The 25,602-nt window shown below is 36.4% G+C and overlaps 1 protein-coding gene and 1 long non-coding RNA gene across 2 annotated transcripts in view; both read right to left on the reverse strand.

Annotated features, from left to right (window-relative positions):
- The window catches only part of LOC139143694 (uncharacterized), a 231,820-nt gene that overhangs the window by 111,543 nt on the left and 94,675 nt on the right, over window positions 1-25,602 (reverse strand). The gene's annotated exons all lie outside the window — the stretch shown is intronic.
- Window positions 1-25,602, reverse strand: part of LOC139143690 (probable serine/threonine-protein kinase pats1) — a 54,167-nt gene that overhangs the window by 21,886 nt on the left and 6,679 nt on the right. The window contains exons 2-4 of the mRNA XM_070714209.1: window positions 24,899-25,179; window positions 19,650-19,752; window positions 19,064-19,209 (exon numbers count right to left, since the gene is read on the reverse strand). The gene's annotated coding sequence lies outside the window, so the exon portion shown is untranslated. The remainder of the gene's footprint in view (window positions 1-19,063; window positions 19,210-19,649; window positions 19,753-24,898; window positions 25,180-25,602) is intronic.

The raw sequence follows: 25,602 nt of genomic DNA on the forward strand, positions 1-25,602 counted from the left end.
TATATAAGTGACGTCATTTCCATAAAGACACTTCCGTAACATTTTTTTCACACTGTTATGTAACAAAACAGAATTGCAGAGTAGTAAATGCTTGCTGAAATGGATTTCATGCGAGGAACTCTAAAAATATCTGTAGAAAGAAAGGAGAGGGTGTGTTGTGTACATGAAATTATAACACAAGTTCAATATACTGTACATGCCCCTTTGTGGGAATTTACTTTCACCGTGCATGAAAATGTTGGGTGCGGCAGACCCTCCATATAGTTAGATGAAGTAGTTTTGGTCCCAAGTACATGGTGTTATTTCTTTGTATAGCATCAAATAGAGTGACGCAAACAATTTTGATATATTACAGTCTTGTCAGTGTAAATTCCGTGCATGTTGGACTTGTGAAAAGTACTCATTTGCATTTGTGGAGGGAGATACCATGCAGTTCGACAAGTAGTAATGCCTAAAATAAGATTTTAGGCATTACTACTTGATTTCTTGGACTCCCAATGCTACTTGCAGCTTTAATTTGTTATTGATCTCTGAACATGATGACTCTATATATTCCATTTAATGGAAAGTCCACAAGTTTTCTGTTTTTTCTTGTACACCTCTTTGCCACTTTGTACTTTTCTCAAGTCATACCAATTAGCCACTGTGTCCACCTAAGTCTCACTTTGCCTGTGTTTATAAAACATATTCTGTCTTCATTGTAGGTGGTAGGAGATGTGAAGGTGATATAACATTGAACATATTCTCAAGTTTGTTACTTGTGACTATGATGAGCCTATTCTGGGATACACAGAAGGTCCAGCTATTGATTTTTATGAAGTACCAAACAACGCATCTTTTTTGCCAACAGCAAATACATGTATCAACATGCTGAAGCTGCCAAGAGCTACCCATGATCATCCTCTGCCGGACAAAGACACTCTGTTTAAGCTGTATGATTATGCATTTTCTTGTCACTACTTTGGTGCAATATAAATGTATAATCACTTCTTGTTGCCTGAAAAGACTTATTCATTGGTTGTTATAATTTGGCAGTATTTCTTCAACAGACATACCAAATATCAAACACACACCTTTCCCATTGTCCAATTAATAAAGCTTTGCAGAAAAGGGATTTATCATGTTGTACAAAAGTGCATCAGTGCTTTAAGGTATAATACATTGTGCTTTCATGGTGATAGTTTTTAATTTTTACTTTATAACTCATAAACTATATGTGACTTAATTCATATAATTGTCTTTCCTATCATATCATGACAATGTAACTTACTTCAATGACATTGGTTTTGATGGTCTTTTCGAAAAGTCCACCAAGAATAACAGTAATTGTTCTGTTTCCTAATTAGTTAGAAAGTTCATTATATACCTTTTAAATCAAAGAGTTTGTTAGTCCCGCAAATGAAGTCTGGTGGAGTTATAGATTAGGTCCTGTCCGTTTATCTGTCTGCAGCCATTTCTGAGATAGCCCTGAACTGATTTCGTTCAAACTTGGGATAAAGATAAACTACTATGGCATACAATACACATGTCAATTAATGCTGTGATGTGATACAATATGGCTGCATAACAGCAAATTTGTTGCAATTCTTTTTCATGTCTTGGAAGTGTAACATTAACTTAATGGGACAAAGCTGGTCATTTTTCATAAATTTTGTTTGATATGAGCTACTACTTATATTGTTTGACTTGTTGAAAGATTTTGAATGAATGGGTGACCATGCATATATTCGACCCCGATTTTAAACATGATAAATGAAACCATTGCGAAAATGAATTGTTGGTCATGACCATCAATTCATTTTCACGATGGTTTGTCTAAAAATCTTGGTCGAAAATATGCATGGTCACCCATTCATTCAGTATATGTCACACAATATAAGTACTATCTCGTATCAAACAAAATTCATGAAAAATGGCTGACTTTGTCCCTTTAAACATTCCTGAATCAATTTTGTTTACACTTGGCACAACAAAAACTTATCATAGTGTTCAAATGCATTCTATTTATTTAAATGTGGCCATATGGTACATTGCACACAATTTTTTGAAAAAAACAGTTCGTCATGTTACTGGCTGGTATCATTTACTGTGCTGTTTGGGTATTTAATTCAAAATTAGGTAGAAAATGTACCATATTTAGGAGGACGCACAACTAAAATGTCAGGAGTTTGCTTGTAAATGTCAATTTCCAATGGTCAGAGAGCATCACAAGTTTGTTTAGGCCGTAATCGCCAAAAGATGTCAAGTATTACTATTGCCATTGAAAAAACCAATGGCCATAACTTTACTCTCCCGAATGCAAAAACATGGCTGCCACATTACCATTTTGATGTGATTTTTTACATTAAAAATTCACCCCTTGCCCCTGTATTGAGGCTGCAATACATATAATTCAGACACCATAATTCAAATACCTTAACCAAGCGGGGACTGTGTCATCAGCGATGACTTGTTGAATATTAATTTTCATCATTTGTGAGGAGAAAGAAAAAATATGTTTTGACTTGTACAAGGAAAGTACATATTAGGCCTTAAATGTGTTTAAAATATCCGTGTGTTTAAACAACATTTAGTGTACAGTAGGTAGAACTTGAATTTTATTCATTAAGTAGCTATTTGTTTAAATGATTGATCGAAAAAAACGTGTGACAGAGTGAACTGTTGAGAGTTCAGAATTTGTATTTGTACGTCGTATAACTTGGTTGAGGTAGGGAGTGGGGTGGGGCTTGGGAGTAGGCACTTGTGAGATTTCTTAAGGCAACACCAGTTTCATGCTGATAAGGTCAATGATATTCTTGGTTTTAAATTGAAAGCAAATTAAGGACAGACAGAATTAAGCTGAAATATAGAACAACAATTGTGTTTTGTGCCTTGTGATGATGTTTTCAATCATTTTGACCACTTCGAAAATTGAATTGACAATGTGAATTAGAATTCCATCCAAATGTAGAACAGTATTGGGCAGATCTGGTATGAATATTACTTGTATATACCTGTTATCAGTGCATGTGTTTAAATTGTCATCACCAGTACGGTTAGTGATTTGTAGATATGGTTGGGACAGTGGTGAGAGAAAATGTCCAAATTTTTGTACTTGATAGAGGTTTTTATTCAAATGAGGAACACAAACTTGCAAGGTCTTGCCATTGATTTTCTCAGATATGCAAAAATGTTGTATAAAAGAGTCAAATACTCAAAGCCCCAATTTCGATTCAGGCAAACTTGTGTTATTTGCTCTCATTTCAGATTTTTGAGACAAGCTTTTAAAATCAAATAAGTGTATTTTGAAATACATTGATATTGTTCAGTCTATAGAAGCAAAAATGTTTACTTACAGTGTTATGTACATCAATAGCCAGGCACCTAACCACTCAGTTTAAAGCAAACAGCGTTGCTTTACTTTTTCTTTGATGATTTTTGTTGATGACCTTTGATGAAGGTTGGTTTTGTTTTGGGAATATCATCAGTGAAATACCACTGAGAGTAATGAGAGTAATTGCATTGACAACAGCTGATTAATTCAGAAACTTTCACACTTCAAATTTATTTCCACCATACATAGCTAACTTTTGTTCTAAAATTCTGGACAAAAGTCTACATCTACTTTGCACGTTTGAAATGAAAGCAATATAAGTCTGTCTATAGGCTGTTATAGTGGTGAATTCTCTAAGAAAGTGTTTTTGTGGGTCATTTATCAGGAATAGCTCGGTTACATAATCGGCTGACAAATGTGCTCTCTCTGTAAGTTGCTATGTCCAGTGGAGTTCCACCTTTTTACCAAGTTTAATAAACATGTTATACTAACATACTGGTTTTCACTGTGATATGTTTATCATTTACATTATATAAAGTAAATGTTGTTTGTATTGATGTCTGTGAGTTGAATGCTGCTATGGTAAGACCACTTATGAACACGGAAGTAATTATAAAATAAAGTCCAGCCAGGTGACATATTATGGCCATACATGTCTACACAAACTTTTAAAAATATGTTGCACAAGACCAAATGATTGCCATACATGCAGTAAACTGTGAATGTTTCAATGAATGACCTTACTTGGCAACAGTGCTAGTAAGCAGGCAACATAGGACATTAAATCCCACTGGGTGGAAATGTAAAATTTAGGCCACTTCACTGTCTTGCTTCTGATCACAAATATCTTTTTGAATTTGTGTACTTTGAATAGAGTATAAATCTTTTTTATAGAAACTGAAAATATATGCCTTTGAATGAATACTGTCACAATTTGTACTGAGATTGTTTTTACAAAATTAAGTGGAGATGTTATCTTATGTTTTTCATGATTAAGGATATGTGATTTGATTATCAACAGAACCTTTACAGTTTCAATAATCATGATAATCAGTACTCTAAGTAACACACATTTGTGCATATAAATTTCAAGCATTACAAATGTAAAACACTGATTTGGTGCTAAATTTCCGTTTGATGGATTCAAGGCAAAGGGAAATATCAACATGTAGGAGCTTGTATACAACAACCGTCACGTAGTCTTAAAGGAGAGCTTCACAAAGGTTGAGTTTTAGCTCACATGTTTACGCCACCTGAGCTGTTGTTGTGGCACTTTCTGTCTGTCTGTCTGTTAACATGATATGTCAAGAAAGGCTGAACAGATTTCAACCAAATTTGGTACAGAGGTTCAAATATCAAACGGCAACATTTGATTAGAGTTTGATGGGCGTGGTTTGCATATTTATGAAGTTATCACATTTTTAATTTTTCTGTTACATGGTTGTCTATGGGAAGAATGGTGACCATAGGGTTATAAACTAAGATTTACTGCACCAAATATCATGAAACTTACCATATAAGCTTTTTTCTCAATAATGAGATAGTGTGATAAGTACCATATCAATTGAATGCTAATTTGCATTTCATGAACTTTTGTAATCAGTAAGCATCACACTTGAAGTAACATTGTACAGATATTGATCTGAAAGACACCTGGCTGAAGAGTGATATATTTAGCAGTACCATGTTAATTAACAGCTTATATAACAAATATATATGTAATATATGTAACTTGCATGGGTTTTTAAATAGAAAACTGGCCAAAAATAGTGGTTGATGTTCCATTCTAAGGTTTCATCAACTTCATTGGTTTGATCACAGTGTGTTAATTGGGACTGTGGTTTGATTCATGGGAAAAGCCAAGCTTGGCGCTTTCAACACATGATACAGCAGGGACCATTTCCCAATGGGTATTGTATCGTTCGTTGCTCATTGACATTCATGTTGGATGATGCGTGTATGTGCATGAGTGAACAAACACTGTGATACCCATTGGATATGGTCATGTGATAAAAGCACCAAGCTTGGCACTTTTTCATATGAATCAAAATCCAAAAAGTTGAGGAAGCCCTAAAATGCAACTTCCGCAATTATTTTGGTCAGTTTTGTGAAAAATAGGGATGATTATAAATGGCAAAAATTGCGTTTCTTGAATAAGCGATCCCATAGCTAGCACATCTGTAAAAATCAGCCTTGGTAAACTTCTCCTTTCAGAAATGTATAAATGCAGTAATTGTGTTTTAAAAGCTGACTTGCGCTAAGGTTACTTTAATGATTTCCCATAGAGTTTTGAATAATTGATAATGCATTCCTATAAAGGTCAATACCATAATCCTCTGATGACCATGTTGGTGATATTGCCTGTGAAAGGAGTTCCAAGCATTCATCACTTAGTTGCAAGGAAGAACCATTCAATATTGGTCTGGAATGTTCTAAGTCTACAAAGTCATCAACATATCCTTCGACACCATAGTTGGCAATTTCAGTCTCAGATAGGTCTACCCCAATAGGATTTTGCAACTGACCTGCAACCCATAGACGAAGTGGGGATGAACCCACCGTCCTTATTCTGTGACAAATCCAGGCATTTCGCCAGAGTTCCAGTTTGTTATTGATCCTGTCCAGGAACACATAATGAAGGGCTGTAATGTGAACAGGATTTAATGGATCCAGCAGGAAATTGTCCTCCATAAAGTGAAATAACTGGTAGTATAAGGCAAGCACTCCTTCATATATATCACGCCATAACCTTTCAATTCTCTGGTTGTGAACGCTGCTACCTGTTATCATACTGCCACGATGGAGTCCTCGCGCATGTAGCATGAAATCTGCAATTTCAACATTTTCCATGCCTTGGTCTGAGCGAACCCTGCTTGGAACACCATAGGATCTAACAGCTGACTTAAAGCATGCTAACAGGGTATCTGCTCGATTATTATCACTGCACTGTAGCATTACAGGAAGTCGACTGAACCCATCTATACCACCAATGATGATCATTCTCCATCGTATCAGTTTGTGATTAGTATCAATATGCCAGAGGTGATTTGGACCTTTAACATTGTATATTCGACGCTGTAACCTACCACGTTTCCTTGCTTCAACCCCATCTCCATCTATGCGGCATACACTGTCCCTAAGTCTGACCCTTTGCACTTTTATTCCACTCTTTTCCATGAGCAAGTGCTTCAGCATGTTTTGCCCACAATAGGGGAATTCTTTTGTCAGTTCCTCAACATGATCATCAAGTTCTGCATCTGAAATGTCACTAAACATCATTTTACTGAGACCATACTGTCCCATTCGACGGTAAATTGTTCTTTCTGACACCATGAGCATTGAGGCTATTTCTGAGATCTTGAAACCTTGGTCCAAATGAGTTTCCAGTATGTCCCTTGGTATGAGAAATTCAGGAGCACCACATGCACCATGCACTCGGGGAGGATTACGACAACCAAATGTTATACATGCTGTACGCAAAGCCATTTGATCAGCAGGATTTTTCAAACCTAGCAAATCCATTTCATAGCTTGATAATTTACATACAATGTCAGGCGTTATTTTCTCCATTTCGAATGTCCTTAAGTTACATATAGTCGGGTCGGAAGGTAGGGTTCCCATGCACCCCATGGATGTATTTTTTTAACCTACATTTTTGTAATCCTTAGGGTCTATATTTAATGAATTTTGATGTTCCCAAAATCAAATCGTGTCCCATGGGGTTCATTTGGCGCCATCTTTGCCGCCATCTTGGCCGCCATCTTGGATTTCAACGATGGGGTAGGGGTCACGTATCTACCGCTCGACGGAAACAGAAACAATAAAATACTATAAACGTTACATTTTTAGAAAGCCAAGATCATGGCCTTTTCATTGATATATAACTTAATAGGGATTATTATATTCGAACGTCGATTAGACTTTATATCGGTCATTGGCCGTAAATCGTAAAATTTGCTAAATTTCACACCCAATAATTAAGTTCCCGTTCCTCCAAACAATTTTTCATAAGGTATTTATATATTTTTTGGAAGAACTCAGTGCAATAAACAAGAAAAACAACATTAAAAGTATGTGTCTTGAGATTTAGTGGGTGTATGAGCTTGTTTTCTTATTACGCGGTATGCCACATATCCGTGTGTAACATAAGGGGTAGGGGTAATGTTTCCCTTTCTGTTTCGAATCATGAATGATGAAACCATAAAAATGTTACATTTTTTGAAAGTGCTGCATCAGACCTTTCTAAAAATATATAGATTTATGGGGAAAAGTTGCATATTTAAAAGTTACAAAGCTTAAACCTTTCGGTTTGTGTCGATTTTAAGTGATTTTTTAAGAACGAAATTACAACATATGGGGTAGGGTAATGTTTCCCTTTCTGCCTCGAACCATGAATTACGAAACCATATAAATGTTATACTGTTTGAAAGCTCTGAAATTGGCCTTTCCAAACATGTATAGTTTTATTGGGAAAAGTCCATATTTTAAAGTTACAAAGCTTATGCCTTTCAGTTTGTGTCAATTTTAAGTGATTTTTTAAGGACGAAATTACAACATATGGGGTAGGGGTAATGTTTCCCTTTCTGCCTCGAACCATGAATTACGAAACCATATAAATGTTATACTGTTTGAAAGCTCTGAAATTGGCCTTTCCAAACATGTATAGTTTTATTGGGAAAAGTCCATATTTTAAAGTTACAAAGCTTAAACCTTTCGGTTTGTGTCAATTTTAAGTCATTTTTTAAACAAAATTTTAATATAAGGGGTAGGGGTAATGTTTCCCGTTCTGCCTTGAACCATGAATTATGAAACCATATAAATGTTATACCGTTTGAAAGCTCTGAAATGGGCCTTTCCAAACATGTATAGTTTTATTGGGAAAAGTCCATATTTTAAAGTTACAAAGCTTATGCCTTTCAGTTTGTGTTAATTTTAAGTGATTTTTTAAACAAAATTATAATATAAGGGGTAGGGGTAATATTTCCCGTTCTGCCTTGAACCATGAATTATGAAACCATATAAATATTATACCGTTTGAAAGCTCTGAAATTGGCCTTTCCAAACATGTATAGTTTCATTGGAGAAAGTTGCATATTTGAAAGTTACAAAGCTTAAGCCGTCCAGTTTGTGTCAATTTTAAGTGATTTTTTGAACAATATGCACAAAACAGTTAGTCCGTTGGCCAGGTATCGAAATCATCCCCTCTAAGGCATTTTACCCACTATGATTTTTTGTTAGCTAGTATTCTCAGCTGTCATAATCTGCTTAATTAACTGATGGTGTGTGAGAGTGTAACGACTTGTTTGTGAAGGGCTGTCACGCCCTCCGTAGTAAAATAGGAATGGGTTAGGGGTAACATATTTACCGCTAGTCGGAAACAAAAACAAAAAGTACCATAAACAATACATTCTTAGAAAGCCCAGATATAAGCTTTTTACTTTTTTGATAATTATTCGACTTTAGATGGCGCCAATATTCCGTATGTACATGGCGGTCAGCAGCTGAATCATTCACATAACGAACGTTGATATGGCCTGAAACTTCGGTAAATTCATTCAAGCAAACTCTTGTTTGATTAAGTTGATAGTTTTCCTTTCTTTTTTATTTCGAGTATTTGCCATGGCATGACTGAAACGAACCTTGAAACGAAGGCTGTACGTATCTATATTAGTCCGAGCCTGAGCGTGATCTGAGAGCAAACAGATCCGCAGATAATGCGAACGATCGCAACCGTTACCAACAGACTCATTATGCAGAGCCATGCCCCAAAACGCCCAACCATACTTGGCACTAATCATGATCCCAGTCCATTTCGAGCCGGGCTTTAAGGGAAGTGCAGTGGCCTTTGAAAGACCCTTTGGTTTGGTTTTGTACCGTAGTATAGGAAGAAAACCCGACCTGTCGTCGTTGCTGTGAATGTTTGTGTTGTTTTTAGCCTCTTTTTTTGCCTATTTGAAGAATCGTCTTTGCAGCCTTCCATCCTGCGTTCTGTGTAGCGAGTGTCTTCGATCGCTCTCTTAAGTTTGTGATGTACAACTGTCTTGAGTCCCGGTGCTTTATTGGGTGTAGAGGTAAATAGTTAGAGATCAGGGTGATAAATTGGTTGCCGCAGTGTCTTTCCAGGTGTTGCCACTTTTGAAGGAATTCAACACTCGGTATTTGGCCTGGTAAGTATTCTTTAAGGTGTACCTGTAGGCTAGTGGTACTGAATAGGGGCCACTTAGGTTTCAACACATTCGATACTCTTGGCTTTCGCTTATACCCCGTTGTATGAGTAACTGGGATCGGAAATGGGAAGGCTTAATTAATATCCATCTTTGCTAATATTAATTCTCGTTTGGCTTACAGATGGCCACCTCTACTTGTTTCGGTGAAAATTTGACTTTCAATTGGACAAAACATTGATATGACTTTCTTCTGTGTGTTATTTAGGCCTATGAAAAATATGAAAATTGCATATATATTGTTGTCAAATATCTCAAATCTTAGATTGTAAGAGATAGGCTTAGGCTTCCCTGTAATCATACAAATGAGTTAAATGGGAATTTATTGGAGTAGATTACAGTAATCGAAGAGAATGGTTGACACTATAGAAAGACTTATCTCGGATTGCGGGGACCTAACTATAAAAGAACAGCACAGAATACTTGCCGGATGTATTGACTGTTCATGTATAGTACAGGCTAGTACAACATGGAATGTAAAACATACAAATCAAAGAAGTGGCAAATTTTCTCAACTTTTCACAAAGTTTATATTCCATCATTACTATCAGGATTAGGATTTCCCAATCTATAAATAAGCTATTACTTGATTACACCTTGATTCAGCATGACTAACATTTTGCATTTGCCACGCAACCAGCCATGCCCGTCCCTGGATCGCGAACAATGCCTTTAACGAAGCTTTGAACGCTTTTTGTGAATTGTGTAAGAATGTCCTCTCTGTGGAGTATAATGTGTGAAGCCGTTGTCTAGCTCGCTTGACTCTGATGATTATGTTGACTTATTTTTTCTCAGCTGCTGGTGGCTGATCTAGCTCGAAAGTTAGATCAATCTAGTCTCTCTGATTCGATCATGCTGGTGGGAATGGTATCTTCAAGCATTGACCCTAAAACGTCCGTTTGTAGGGTCTTTGCTTCAAAGACGTCAGGGTCTAACATTGGTTAAATGTCATCCATGATAAGAAACTAATGATAGATTCACTCACAAGCATTTTAAACATTGAGGTGTCAATGGGAATATAAGCCTTTTTAGTCATTTTCTGAGGTTTGTCTCGCCTTCTTATTGCTTGGTGTAGAGAGTGTTTGTTCGCCTTCTGTTTACTATTTAGTTGCGTAATTTGAATGCGTTCTGTGACATTTGCTTTTCGGGTTTTAGTTCCAGAATTATTTTGCTATTGAATTTTAGTACCTAGTCGAAAATGTAATCCTCATTGCGAGTATATAGTGTTCTGCGTTGTAAAATAATTTCGAAAAATTGGTTATGATCTCTTGTTTTCTGGTAAGGAGGTAAAGTGTTGTCGATCCATCTTATCTTATTATGGAGAAGCTATATTGTGGATTAATGGTGATTGGTTTTCAGCGATAAAAGATTCTCTCGTGTTCCCGGTGTGGTATTAAAAAACACTATTAATAGTGAGCTCTGATTTGCCCAGACGGTCACGTGACTGTGCATGTATTTACGATATACTGTAAAGTTGGCCATTCCTATCTCCAAAGTGGGTTTCTTTCACATTGTTTGTATTTTCATCACAAGTTTCAATATACTGATATAATATAGCGATAAACAACCCCTATAAGTTGGGTACACCACTCGAGCTCGGTTTTGACCATTTCACTCCTTATACACACGACTGAAGTTCGTGCGTATATGTTGTTTACCGGTCGAAACCGTGTGGTATCCTTTCAAAGTGGTGCTTTATTGCTTATATATCTCTCGCGATACAATTAAAGAAAAGGGATTGATTGTTGCTGCTGTCATATCAACTTTGCATGACGACTATGACATCCAATTTAGTGTTTGTGGGTTTGGAATATATAATTTTTGACATATTATAGCTGTTAACTTTCTTTCCCTAATTTGAGTTATTGAAATGAGTAAAACGTCTTTTATTAACCACATTTTAGCTTTTTAGTGCTATTCAATGCCTATAGAGTATTTTTCTATGTTCCTTTTAACAAGTAAATGTCAGTAAAGTAACACAAACTTTTGAGTTTAGGCATTGTCACTGCATAATTTTTGAGTTTACCCCATCAAGCCATATCTTGTTGGAAAAACAACTGCGTTAGTGTTTCAGAGATATGATATTTATGTGGCTTCCTTATTCGCTGCGTTTGGTAGGAGAGGAAACATTACCCATACCCCTATCCCTAAATGTATATTATAGAGGGATGTACGGCATACCATATATTAGGTAAACAATCGACGCACCCCATAAGTCTCAAGAAGATACACTCTTTTAATGTTTTTTACTTCTCTATTGCATTAAGTTCTTTCAAATGATATATAAATACCTTGTAAAAATTGTTTGGAGGAACATGAACTTAATTATTGGGTTTGAAATTAAGCAAATTTTACAATTTACATTTCATGTCCGATATAAAATCTAATCGATTTTTGAATATCGATTTATCCCCATTTAGTTGTATACCAATGGTAAGGGGATTATCTGGGCTTTCTAAGAATGTATTGTTTATGGTACTTTTTTGTTTTTGTTTCCGACTAGCGGTAATATGTTACCCTAACCCATTCCTATTTTACTACTGAGGGCGTGACAGCCCTTCACAAACAAGTCGTTACACTCTCACACACCATCAGTTAAATGGAAAATAAGCAGATTATGACAGCTGAGAATACTAGCTAACAAAAAATCATAGTGGGTAAAATGCCTTAGAGGGGATGATTTCGATACCTGGCCAACGGACTAACTGTTTTTGTGCATATTGTTCAAAAAATCACTTAAAATTGACACAAACTGGACGGCTTAAGCTTTGTAACTTTCAAATATGCAACTTTCTCCAATGAAACTATACATGTTTGGAAAGGCCAATTTCAGAGCTTTCAAACAGTATAACATTTATATGGTTTCATAATTCATGGTTCAAGGCAGAACGGGAAACATTACCCCTACCCCTTATATTATAATTTTGTTTAAAAAATCACCTAAAATTGACACAAACTGAAAGGCATAAGCTTTGTAACTTTAAAATATGGACTTTTCCTGATAAGACTATACATGTTTGGAAAGGCCCATTTCAGAGCTTTCAAACAGTATAACATTTATATGGTTTCATAATTCATAATTCGAGGCAGAAAGGGAAACATTACCCCTACCCCATATGTTGTAATTTCGTTCTTAAAAATGACTTAAAATTGACACAAACTGAAAGGTTTAAGCTTTGTAACTTTAAAATATGGACTTTTCCCAATAAAACTATACATGTTTGGAAAGGCCAATTTCAGAGCTTTCAAACAGTATAACATTTATATGGTTTCATAATTCATGGTTCAGACAGAAGGGAAACATTACCCCTACCCAATATGTTGTAATTTCGTTCTTAAAAAATCACTTAAAATTGACACAAACTGAAAGGCATAAGCTTTGTAACTTTAAAATATGGACTTTTCCCAATAAAATATACATGTTGGAAAGGCCCATTTCAGAGCTTTCAAACAGTATAACATTTATATGGTTTCATAATTCATGATTCGAGGCAGAAAGGGAAACATTACCCCTACCCCACATCAACGGCAGAAGGAAACATTACCCCTACCCCTTATATTGTAATTTCGTTTAAAAAATGACTTAAAATTGACACAAACTGAAAGGTTTAAGCTTTGTAACTTTAAAATATGGACTTTTCCCACTAAAACTATACATGTTTGGAAAGGCCAATGTCAGAGCTTTCAAACAGTATTTCATTTATATGGTTTCATAATTCATGATCCGAGGCAGAAAGGGAAACATTACCCCTACCCAATATGTTGTAATTTCGTTCTTAAAAAATCACTTAAAATTGACACAAGCTGAAAGGCATAAGCTTTGTAAGTTTAAAATATGGACTTTTCCCAATAAAACTATACATGATTGGAAAGGCCCATTTCAGAGCTTTCAAACAGTGTAACATTTATATGGTTTCGTAATTCATGATTCGAGACAGAAAGGGAAACATTACCCCTACCCCATATGTTGTAATTTCGTTCTTAAAAAATCACTTAAAATCGACACAAACCGAAAGGTTTAAGCTTTGTAACTTTTAATTATGCAACTTTTTCCCCATAAATCTATATATTTTTAGAAAGGTCTGATGCAGCACTTTCAAAAAATGTAACATTTTTATGGTTTTATCATTCATGATTCGAAACAGAAGGGAAACATTACCCCTACCCCTTATGTTACACACGGATATATGGCATACCGCGTATTAAGAAAACAAGCTCATGCACCCACTAAATATCAAGACACATACTTTTAATGTTGTTTTTCTTGTTTATTGGACTGAGTTCTTCCAAAAAATATATAAATACCTTATGAAAAATTGTTTGGAGGAACGGGAACTTAATTATTGGGTGTGAAATTTAGCAAATTTTACGATTTACGGCCAATGGCCGATATAAAGTCTAATCGACGTTCGAATATTAATTAATCCCTATTAATTATATATCAATGAAAGGCCATGATCTTGGCTTTCTAAAAATGTAACGTTTATAGTATTTTATTGTTTCTGTTTCCGTCGAGCGGTAGATACGTGACCCCTACCCCATCGTTGAAATCCAAGATGGCGGCCAAGATGGCGGCAAAGATGGCGCCAAATGAACCCCATGGGACACGATTTGATTTTGGGAACATCAAAATTCATTAAATATAGACCCTAAGGATTACAAAAATGTAGGTTAAAAAAATACATCCATGGGGTGCATGGGAACCCTACCTTCCGACTAGACTATTCAGTTGATGCAGCACATCAGAAATACTTTTCAGTGACTCAATATTTGAAGACTGCAAATTCCCATTCAATATGGCAGACTGAACATGAAGCTATGCACTATGGGATATGTATAAGGCCTACTTCAATGTCAGTGAGGACCGTTTGTCATCACATTACGACACATCACCATCTGCTCATCACATTATGACATTTTCTAATCACATAATGCCATAACCTCATCACATAATGGCAAAACCTCATCACATAATCATGTGAACTCATAATAGAATGTTATACCCTTCTCACATAATGCTTTACCCACATCACATGATGACATGTCCTCATCACATAATGGCAAAACATCATCACATAATCATGTGTCCTAATAACATAATGCTATACCCTTTTAACATAATGCTGTAACGTCATCACATAATGATATGTCCTCATCACAAAATGCTGTAACCTCATCACATAATGACATGTCCTCATCACATAATGACATGTCCTCATCACATAATGGCATAACCTCATCACATGATGGCATGTCCTCATCACATATTATGCTGTAACCTCATCACATAATGTCATAACCTCATCACATAATGCTATTGTCTCATCACATAATGACATATCCTCATCACATAATGTCATAACCTCATCACATAATGCTATAACCTCATCACATAATGACATATCCTCATCACATAATGCTATAACCTCATCACATAATGTCATAACCTCATCACAAAATGCTATAACCTCATCACATAATGACATATCCTTATCACATAATGAGATATCCTCATCACATAATGCTATAACATCATCACATAATAGCATGTCCTCATCACATAATGGCATAACCTCATCTCATAATGACATATCTGCGTCATGTAATGTTTAATTGGGGTGACATATAGTTATCATACATTATAAGACAGCTATGGCTTTCCATAGATGGGCACTGTTCACTGTATGCCTCAAAATCTGGCCGCACGATTTCCGTTTGCACATTTGTTAATAAAATGCATGTTTTAACATTAAACATTCAGATATTGATTTTAAAATTCACCGTGCGCCTATGATTTAATCGATTTTGGACTGTGACTATCGATTTTTTACAGCAAAAACTAAATGAACGAAACCCAAAATACATGAGCCAGTGCTCATGATAACTTCGGAATTTGAAAATCAACATGGTATTGAGTTTGTTATTTATTAGTCTGCTTCGAGACTGGTTATTTGAAACTATCACTATTTGGTGTGTACAGATCATATCGTCAGGTACCAGAGATCCTTTGTTTCTCATGCTGATTTGTTCAATCTCTGATCGATTTCTATCGATTTATTACTTGGTTTACTTGGATTGTTTCGCTTGAATGACAAATACTGGTTCTATATATTGTTTAATGGGAAAGTATGTATGTAGTATGTATGTATGTATGTATGTATGTATGTATGTATGTATGTATGTATGTATGTATGTATGTATGTATGTATGTATGTATGTATGTATGTATGTATATGTATGTATGTATGTAGTATGTATGTATGTATGTATGTATGTATGTATGGATGGATGGATGGATGGGATGGATGGATGGATGGATGTGTGTATGTGTGTGTTATGTATGTACGTATGATGCATTCATGCGCATGTAAGTAGGTGTATGATATGCATGTTTGTGCATACGTATGTGGTTGTAGATACGTCTGTGTTTTTTGCTATAGATGTAATATTGTATGTAATTAGGATGCAGTTGAGCTGAATTATTTATGTTTAAAAGCATTACTTATACATGTTAGGATTGACTTCTGGGAAGTTTGGTACAAAAGTGATGTATAGTTGTGGTATAGTTTCATCTCGGGCAATTGCTCGAGATTATTAGCTACGAATCCCCGTATATGATTGCGTCAGGAATGAGATCTCTTGTTATGTTCGTCAGTGGTGAGGGGAGTCGAAGGGGAGACGTAAATCCTTAAACAGGAGAGATTACACTGGAACAATCTGGATTGGTTAAGATATGATTCATGATGTCGTTGAGTCGATCATTACTGGATGTGACTTCTTCACTTCATCGATATTTCAAATATCCAAGTTGAACTTAAACTTGGACAAAGTAAGCGCAATTGCTGTATTTGTGAACTGTCACCTATCTCACACCGACGAAGACCAACCATACTATTTTGAGTTGTTTAATACAGCATCATGGCATATGCACAGGGGAAAATCACACCATATTGTCGTCACTAAGAAAATCATGTTTTTGGGACATGCATGTGCTCATCAGTTGGTTTGCTTCTGCTATTCCATTTGTTTTTTATATGCAATGAATTATTTTTAGCGTTATTGTACTGCCTAACTTCCCGTCAGATACTTGATATACCGGTAACAATTGCGCCATCATGAATGTATATTAGGAAAGACATTGGTGTATTTCGGACGAATATTGTAAACTCTATCTACATGTTTCTTTGAGTTACATTTGTTCCTAAAGCCACACTTTTCTTTTCTTCAATGACCGTTTGTCTCCTTTCCTTTTCTTGAAGATAGGATTTAAGAGTAGTGAGATTAGAGCCCTCGTACGTTAAGTTATATTTACTATGTTTATTAGCTTTCTTCTGCAGTTGTAAATCGTACGTAAGACGTCTTTTAAACTGTATTTTTTAAATTGGATGTCTTCCATGTGTCGCTCTCATGCAGAGAAATAACAAAGCTTATGTAAACCTAGTCACTTGATTATTCTTCGATGTAATTACTCCGTTACATTTAACATTTGATCAGCAGGAAACAATATAAACATAACATACTCTGCTAGCAGTAGACACACACCCGTATATTTTTTTTAATTTTCAAATTACTTTAATCAAATTTGTTGTTAAGCAATACATAAAAGTGCGGATGCATATTGTTTCCAAATCGGTCATGATCATGTCATGCATCTTTGTTCATTCTGAGCATAGGAGTGTTGTGGTCTTCAGAAGACGCATATTGGCAATTTGGCTTATGGAGGCAAACAGCTACATATAACTCTAGATTGACTTCATAATAAAAATAAATCGAGCTTGTAACCTGTAAATTCTGCAATGCCGGCGTAATTCCATACGCCGGAGTCAAGTCGGCATTAATCGGAAGTCAAATATTTTTAATCTTCACGTTAAACATAACGCACATTTTGAAACAGATTAAAATATTGGGAGCAAGAAGGCACCCGGCCTACCTTCGTGTTCTTGCGTCAGCATTTACTGGGTCTAATGTCATTTTACTTATGCACCTCTGTCCAACCTTTGTTAAAAGTTGCACTTTTTCTCTTTCCCCCGCTTTTAACTTACATGTGCAACGGCAATGATGGAAGTTTTAGACGCAATGAACTAAGAAGTCAAAGTATAAAGAACCCCATCATGTGCATGATTGTACAAATAAATCTGTCTACGAGAGGGCGTTTTACGCTATGTACATGTACATATGAGCGACTTGTTTGACCAATTTTAGTTTTATGCTCTTATATGAAACTCATTTTTCCTTCTTTTTTCTGTCTTTTAGACTGGCTCGTAATTGACAGCAAGAACGTTGGAAATTCGTGATTATGTGATGATTTATTTACATTCAAAACTAGGAAATCGGGAAATTGTTGTAACGATCTTTTAACTTTTTAGCTGACCCGAAACTTTTCAAGGGCTCGCTACGACAAATATGTAAAAACATCCGTTACCCTAAATAATGATTATGAGATTATGGCGGGGAGGGGGCGGCGGTAGTCGTCTTGTGTGGTGCATCAGGTCTAAAGGAACACCAAATGCCGACATATTGAGAAAGCTGCACGCCTATTCCACGGTCCTCTGTGGAGTGAGCACATGGAGGATCGTGCTATGATTGACAAAACAACGAGTGGCTTGTCTTGTCTTGGTGTGTTATTTCTCTTCTCAGCAGTGGTGAGGTTGATCCAGGAGGAATTACGGACATGACGTAAATACGGCGGAATTACATAGAATCCGGAATTTACAGATTACCAACCAAACACAACTCATATAATTTTATCGTCCGTAAAACCATTTGTTGGGCCGGGAGGACAACCTGCAGAATCTGAAAATCACATTAGTCCGAAGACCTAGCTGTTTCTCTGTGAAACTGAATCACAATATTATTTTTTAAACTTTTGAAGACTAACAACTAGAAAGGCCACTACTTTAATTACAATGTTTCGCAAATAGCTGTGGCCGCAACTTTACATTTTCCATACATTAGTTCACTTCAATATTCACCAAGCATGAACAATGAAGTCACATAAAGCTAACATAAATGCTGCATATATATGAGTTAAAACTTTACACGCGACTGCCATAGCTACTACCTGCAAACCTGTAGTGTCTGCAGCTGCACAAAATTGTTATTTTCCAGGACGCCAGACAAGATACAGACGGGTAAGTTTCCTGTATCGATGACTGATCATCGAATCTCATACAAAAAAAATGATATTAAAATAAAGATGTGCTTAATTTCTATGATTATGTAATATATGAAATAAGTACTTTGCTTAATAATGGGCCATGTCGTAGGATGCATTACTGTCCGTGAAGGACGGAAAACTGAGCATGGATGTGTCAATATCATCCATCGGTTCCATGTATCGTTCATATGACATCCTCTAGAGCAAGTTTTAATATGTTAAACTAATCATTAATAGCTTACTACCGTTAAATCGTCAGGCACATTTAAACAATTTTCTGTCGACAATTAGTGTATGCTCAAAACATCACTCGACGAAATACTAAATTAAACGTTACGTCATCATGTTTAGCATATTATCCAATTTTACCTTTCGTAAGAGGTCTTTCTTAGTTCCTAAAATGATAACGGGTGGGGCAGCTGCCGTCTTATAACTTTCATCCGATTGCTTTATCCGAATATCCGGTCCTGGGCTTGCATGCGTGTGTATTGAATTCATCCAAAAAGTCAGAAATTCTGAAGGACATAAGTTAAGAATATAAATTTACTAAAACATAATTGAGCAATCAGAATCATGCTCACTGTAGTAGTAAACTGAATGTTTTTCTGGGGGAATTTCATTTGTTCAGTTATAAACTCACGCAGATGCAAATGTCACTGAAATGCATATTGTGAAGAAATTCATGCCCCAGCTATCATTATATGTTTGTGACATACGAATTATACAAGTTGCTGGAATTTCAAGAGCGAAAAATTAGAACAGCAAGAAGATCCAAAATTCCTAAAAATAGCGTCCGAAAGACGTTAGTTTGGCAGTCTTCGCGTCATTCAGATAAGCTGAAATTTCATGCACGCTCACTAGAAGAAAACAGAAGGTTTCTGAAAATGTCAATCACAAAATGACCATAAGAAAGACCGTCAAAGAGGTTTTAAGTGTATCCTATGATGTTACTTACCCTTTACTGTCCAGTTGTTACCGTCATCGTCAGACAGAATATCATCTAGAGACTTGTTGAGATCAGTTACAAGAATGTAGATAACCCGACTTGAGAGGAACACCTGTGTGTGTGTGTGTGTGGTGTGTGTGTGTGTGTGTGTGTGAGAGAGAGAGAGAGAGAGAGAGAGAGAGAGAGAGAGAGAGAGAGAGAGAGAGAGAGTAAAAGAATCTCACGCCCCCAAGGACCTGGGATCAGATTTCTCACACGAGTGGGGGATATTGTGTCTTGAGACAAAATATCACCAACGAGTGTGAGAAATCTGTTCCAAGGTTCATTTTCTCACATGACCACACAATGCGTTAAATTCACATTGGACACGTACAAAATTATCAAAAATCGTGACAACTCTGTCGTCTTCCACTGTACTCTGACCGGCTTACTTTGTAGTATCGGCCCGTGTGTTACTCGTCGTGCCATTGGATAAAATTTTGCGCGTGGGACGAAATCGACTGTTCATCATCCAATCAGAGCTCGTGTAATATTTACTGCAGAGTGTGGGATCGATTTTTCCCACACCGTCGATCCCGCACTCCCTGCGGCCAGGAATGTGAGAAAGAGCTATCTTTTATCGCAAACGGTTAATTTGAAATATACATCTTTTAATAGCCTATAGTAAGTTTTCGTTATGGGTAGTAGAGACGGGCACAGTTATTTTACTATTTACCTTTAACAGTCAGAGTATCTTTCAACTCTAACTGAATAAGATTCTTTCATATAATGAAAATTAGGACGTACATATATAGTTCGGGGTTTTGGCTGCTAGAAGGTGCACCTAAGGAAAACAATTCCTGTTTAGGTGGCATTGTCTGCTCACAACATAATTCAAACATTGTGAATATCATCAGTAAATATTTGATATTGAAATAGTTTTCGGATCTCTTTTAAATTTTTCGAAACACATTGAATTTCAAGTCAAATGATTTCCGAAATTTCGAAGTTGACCTGTTATCACCGGCACCCCGAAACCTAAGCTACGAAATACAGACGCATTCAAAACCACCCGTGAGTTGTGCCGCCGCACAAATACCGTTCTGTAACGAGAACGTGGACATGAATGGCGCGAGTGACGAATTCGTGAATAGACGTTAGTAGCTATAGCATCAATTCTGGCTAAGCCGGAGACATGGTTTGTAATTTACGTTGGCATGGTGTCCAAGAATTCTTGTTAGCTTTGTATTCCAATGCATCTTATTTTAGAACACAAGCATTTTTGTGTATTTTTATCTATAACGGAGTCAACTATCTGCATTATCCCGATGTCATCACGAGAACCGTTAGTGTTGATTGACCTTAAAAACTGAGATTCAGAATGTTACGGTAGAGTCATAAGAGAAAACTATGCAGTATTTTGTAACCTTACTGTCGCTGTCACTCTGTAAGATTACTAGCGTCAGCAACTTTCAAGAAGTGGTACATTCACAAAGTTATAGCGTCTCAAGTAACGTCTAACACAAAACACGGACCGTCGAGGAAATCAGTTCCTCTGTCGATCAAATCGAACCCTGAAGCAGCACCACCCTGCGCCTCTTGACCGAAACTGGGCAAGGTCGCCTTATCATAGTTCCCCTGCAATGTGATAATAGATCTAGACTCTCTCACAGCCCCTCGTCCGCTACGCAGCTCTATCCTCAACCATATGGTGATGCGCCCTCAACGGTCTTTCTAGCAAGCAAGGCTCACCGAGCCAGCCGGGTTATAGCGTAGCGGAACTTGGGGCTGTTAACACTTGTTTTTTCGATTTTTTTTTCGATTTTTCTGATTGGCTACTTGCAGACGGGTTTTCCGTCCAACGTAGGGCTTTCTTTCCACCCATATCGTGACTGACAGGCTGCGCTATCTATCGAACGTAAGCATGACGCAGCTGTGAAGTTAATTAATTAAGAAGGACAAACAACTCAGTCTCCTTATCTAAACATAGGAGCTTTATAGTTGCCAGTCTACGTAGTCATAGTCCAGACTGTGATACTACTGAAAGAGCTGTGCATAGTTACATGTTACAGTTACTTCTCCTCAGAGATGGATACTTTTGGCAGTGATCTTGTACACGTCTTTTCTGTTCAATGACAGTCCTTCGATACTCCAGTTCTGTCTACTCAACTGTAAGTGTTGGTTATATAGAATATACAAACGTTGCATAACATTTCCTTGCAAATTTTGACTAGTCACTGAGTGAGACAGTTCAAGGTCCAATTCACTTACACAACTTCATAACAGTCCAAAAGTATGCAAATAATTCATGTTAAAATTCCAATTTAATGGGTCCACCGTCCAGTACTATCAATATCGACAACTGTCTAGTCATCAGCAATCATTGTCAGTGCTTGATTACTAAATTTGTATTTATATATTTCTGTCAAAACTTAGAATCTATAACATATTGTCATGTGCAAATAACCAGTCAGTCAGTCATTCAGCTGAAATGCTGAAAATGTTTTAATAAATTTACTGAATTTACTGCCATTGGCACATGATGACAGGGCTTCTAATTGCTTGTCTCACAACTTCCCGATGTGACATTTAAATTTTTGTCAATGCACCGGCGTTTTCAACGCTTCACTGTAGACTTTTTGAGCCATGGACATTCCGCCCCAGTGACTATAATAGCACAACAGCTAAAGTTAGTATCTATTTCGGCAATTGCGTAATAGTACAAGCCTAAGATATCTAAGTAGCGTGCTTCTAACACTGATATCACTTGTTATCTCATAGGAGGCATGTCTGTCTCGAAAGCTGGTCCAATGGCAGGCAAAATGGAAAAAGTATGGGTGGAGTTTTGACAACCAATCAAAAAAATCGAAAATAAAATCGAAAAAACAATTGTTAACAGCCCCTCGCCGGCTTGGCCGGCTCGCTGACGTCAGAGGTGAAGCAGGCGAGGGGCTGTGAGAGAGTCTATGATAATAGTGCCTGTTTCAACATACTCTTGGGAAATTTATAGAGTACATACGTCCTAGATTTACTGACGAACAGCAGGTGTCGCTTTTGTCTTGTAATCGAGGTTTTCCTTCTCATCAAAGGTTGACATCAACGATGATAATAAAGCAGTAGCGGTATAATCGAGAAAACAGCTAAAATGTAGGCATACATTGTGTGTTCATTGAAAAGTCGTCTCTGCAGCATTATTGACGGTGGTACAGACACTTGCAGAAAGCAGCAAGTACTGAATTTAGCGCTCACAATTCTGTGGACATGGAATGTGGGCCTCATGCGAGTTTTGATATTTTATACCGAGGTTTAGTTGCTGCATGCCATGTTAATCTACCAAAATATTATAAGCAGTAATGAAAATTGTCATGATAGCTGATATACACTTACTTTTGTCCGACTTTTATGTATAGGATAAAGCCCGAGTACGAGGGCTCTTCTTGTATATAAAGTCCAACCCAACGATAAAATGTCGAGGCCGCAGAGCCCGAGTACGAGGGTTAATTTTATCCGACTTAAAAACTATCGCCCCTAACCGATATATTTTCGTTTTCAATGTGTTTACGTCAACCGTCCCCTTTGTCAATGTAACATGTTTAGGACTTTTATTTGTGAAATAGCCTTCCAATGTAATGGAACATCCTATAAATGCCCTAGGGCACATTAGTTTAAATGCCCTAGGGCACATTAGTTTATGTTTGTACCACAGCAGATTTTGTGTTGCAGCTGGTTTCCGCTGTGTTACCAAATTTGAATATTAAAACGTACCAGATGTCTACAGATTATGACATGTTCACTTTTGATTGGACAGTACTTTACTATGGCGCTGTCATTCGTTTCTGGAATTTGGTGACCAATGCTTTACGAGTAGATAAAACACCCTGAATTGAGCACTCTGATTGGTCAATCAACAGTAGATAGTTTTTTGACTTTGATTAAATGTTTTTCGTTTTGTTTGATTTTATTAATTTTTCAAAGTTAAATTTATTTCACTAATTTTTTTTTGTTTATGTTGTTTTTTACTACAATTCTTTCAATACTGCATTCTGACTTTTGTTTGAGTTTTGTAACCTTTACGTTATTGATTACCTCTTTTTTTGCTTTTCGAAGGTACGTTGGTTAAATTTGTTATTATTTTGTTTCGTTTCTTCTTTATTTGCCCATTTATTGTTCAGAGATAATTTCATTGAATTTTGTTTTGAGTTTGATTACCTCGTTTTCCTTCTCAAAGATTCTTTGGTTAAATTTGTTATTATATTTTGTTTCTCATTTATTTCTCTTTTTAGCCATTTGATGTTCAAACGTAATTTCATTGAATATTATTTTTACTTTGTTTACTTTTACTATTAACTTCTTCAATGAAGAATCATTTCGATTTTTTGTCCAATTTTGTTTGTTTCTTACTTTAGCTTGAATGTTTCTCCTTCACTGTTTTTCTTTCTTCAAAAGTAATCTGTAATTGCTAAATTCTCATTAGGTTACTCCATTTTTTCTGCATGTTTCATCATGGGGGTTTTTCACTGAAAACAAATAAACAAGTAAAATCGACATTGACATTTTTGACAATTTATGACAGCCCTTGCCCACCATAGCTCGCCTTTTCATCATTATATACCAAATAACTGCATGATATAGGAGAAAGACAACATTTTTGGCCCATTTAATCGTCTTTGATATCGTTTCTAAACCTTTGCTTTTGGTAGGTATTGAACGCCGCACAGGCTTAATGTGTCGGTCTTTGCCCGCCTTTGTTATCGTTTTGAAATATGACTTTGCATCTACATATTCACATAACTCCTATATGGCCGACTTAGACAGCCCACGATCCGCACTTAGCATGTAGGATAAGCTATCGCATATAGTGAGCGCTCACCACCAAGACTTCCATGTAAGACGACGCACTCCCGTAGCTGAACCAGTATTAAGGCTTTCCTCATTCTTTTGAGTACGTTTCAAAAATATCGAGAATGGTAAGTTCAGAGGTTTCGCCTTAAACGACTTTTGTTCTTCGCTGTAAATAATGCGTCAGTTTTCAAGGTCAAATATATTGACCATGATATAGAATGATTCATTCGTGTCATTACATCAGGTTGTTACATTAGATATGATGTGTTGTTTTATGTTGTGTAACGGTACTAATATGTTGTACTTCATAATTTCATGATTGCAAGAGTGAAAGTGTAACAGACCTCTGCGTAAGTAATTCCTTTTTCTGTATGTTGTGATTGTGGACAATGTGAAATTTCTCCTTAAATAAAAAGGCAAAACATCGTGAAACTAACCTGATGGGTAATATAATATACACTTTGTCCTGCGAAATCCCACAAACTGAAGTACACATTTGATTCGTCACTACTCTCCATCTCGTCCAACCTGTAATGGACATCAGATATCCGTTCCCCTTCTAGTTTTACTGCGTCCAATACATTTGCTACTTCGGCTTTGGTGGCCTGGTGTTTGCGATAGCCATATTTCATTTCACCCATTCCACTCACAAGGACGTCTCCTAGTAACTTCTGCGTCGGCTTCACAGATTTATGGCCTTTGTAATCAGAAGTACACTCTAAATGAAAATACAAAATTTATGTTATTTATTTTATTTATCCCCTCTTGTTCCTTTTAAGATTTGATTTATAGCTCCCCTATTATGTGAGCATAGTGACATCTTCATGATACTGTGTTATAGTTAATATGTTTGAATTGCTGATGGATGAATTTAAACCAGTAAGGGTGTAATATTCAATATAGTGACCAAACCAAAATTATCTAAATTACTGCAAAGGATTTGTAACTTACTAAATAAGCAGATTGATCATCGTTAAAAGGCAGACAAGAAAGTATTCATGACAGATCAAATTTTCAGTAGTTATCCCTTTGGTCATTGCAATGTTTCCCGAAGGGGGCATCCTAACCATAACATAAGATAAACTTCTCCCACATTAGATAGTACTCTTTAAGTTGAAACCATTTCAGACCGTTCATGATT

This window comes from Ptychodera flava, chromosome 11, assembly GCF_041260155.1.
Source record: "Ptychodera flava strain L36383 chromosome 11, AS_Pfla_20210202, whole genome shotgun sequence".
NCBI classification, from domain to species: domain Eukaryota; kingdom Metazoa; phylum Hemichordata; class Enteropneusta; family Ptychoderidae; genus Ptychodera; species Ptychodera flava.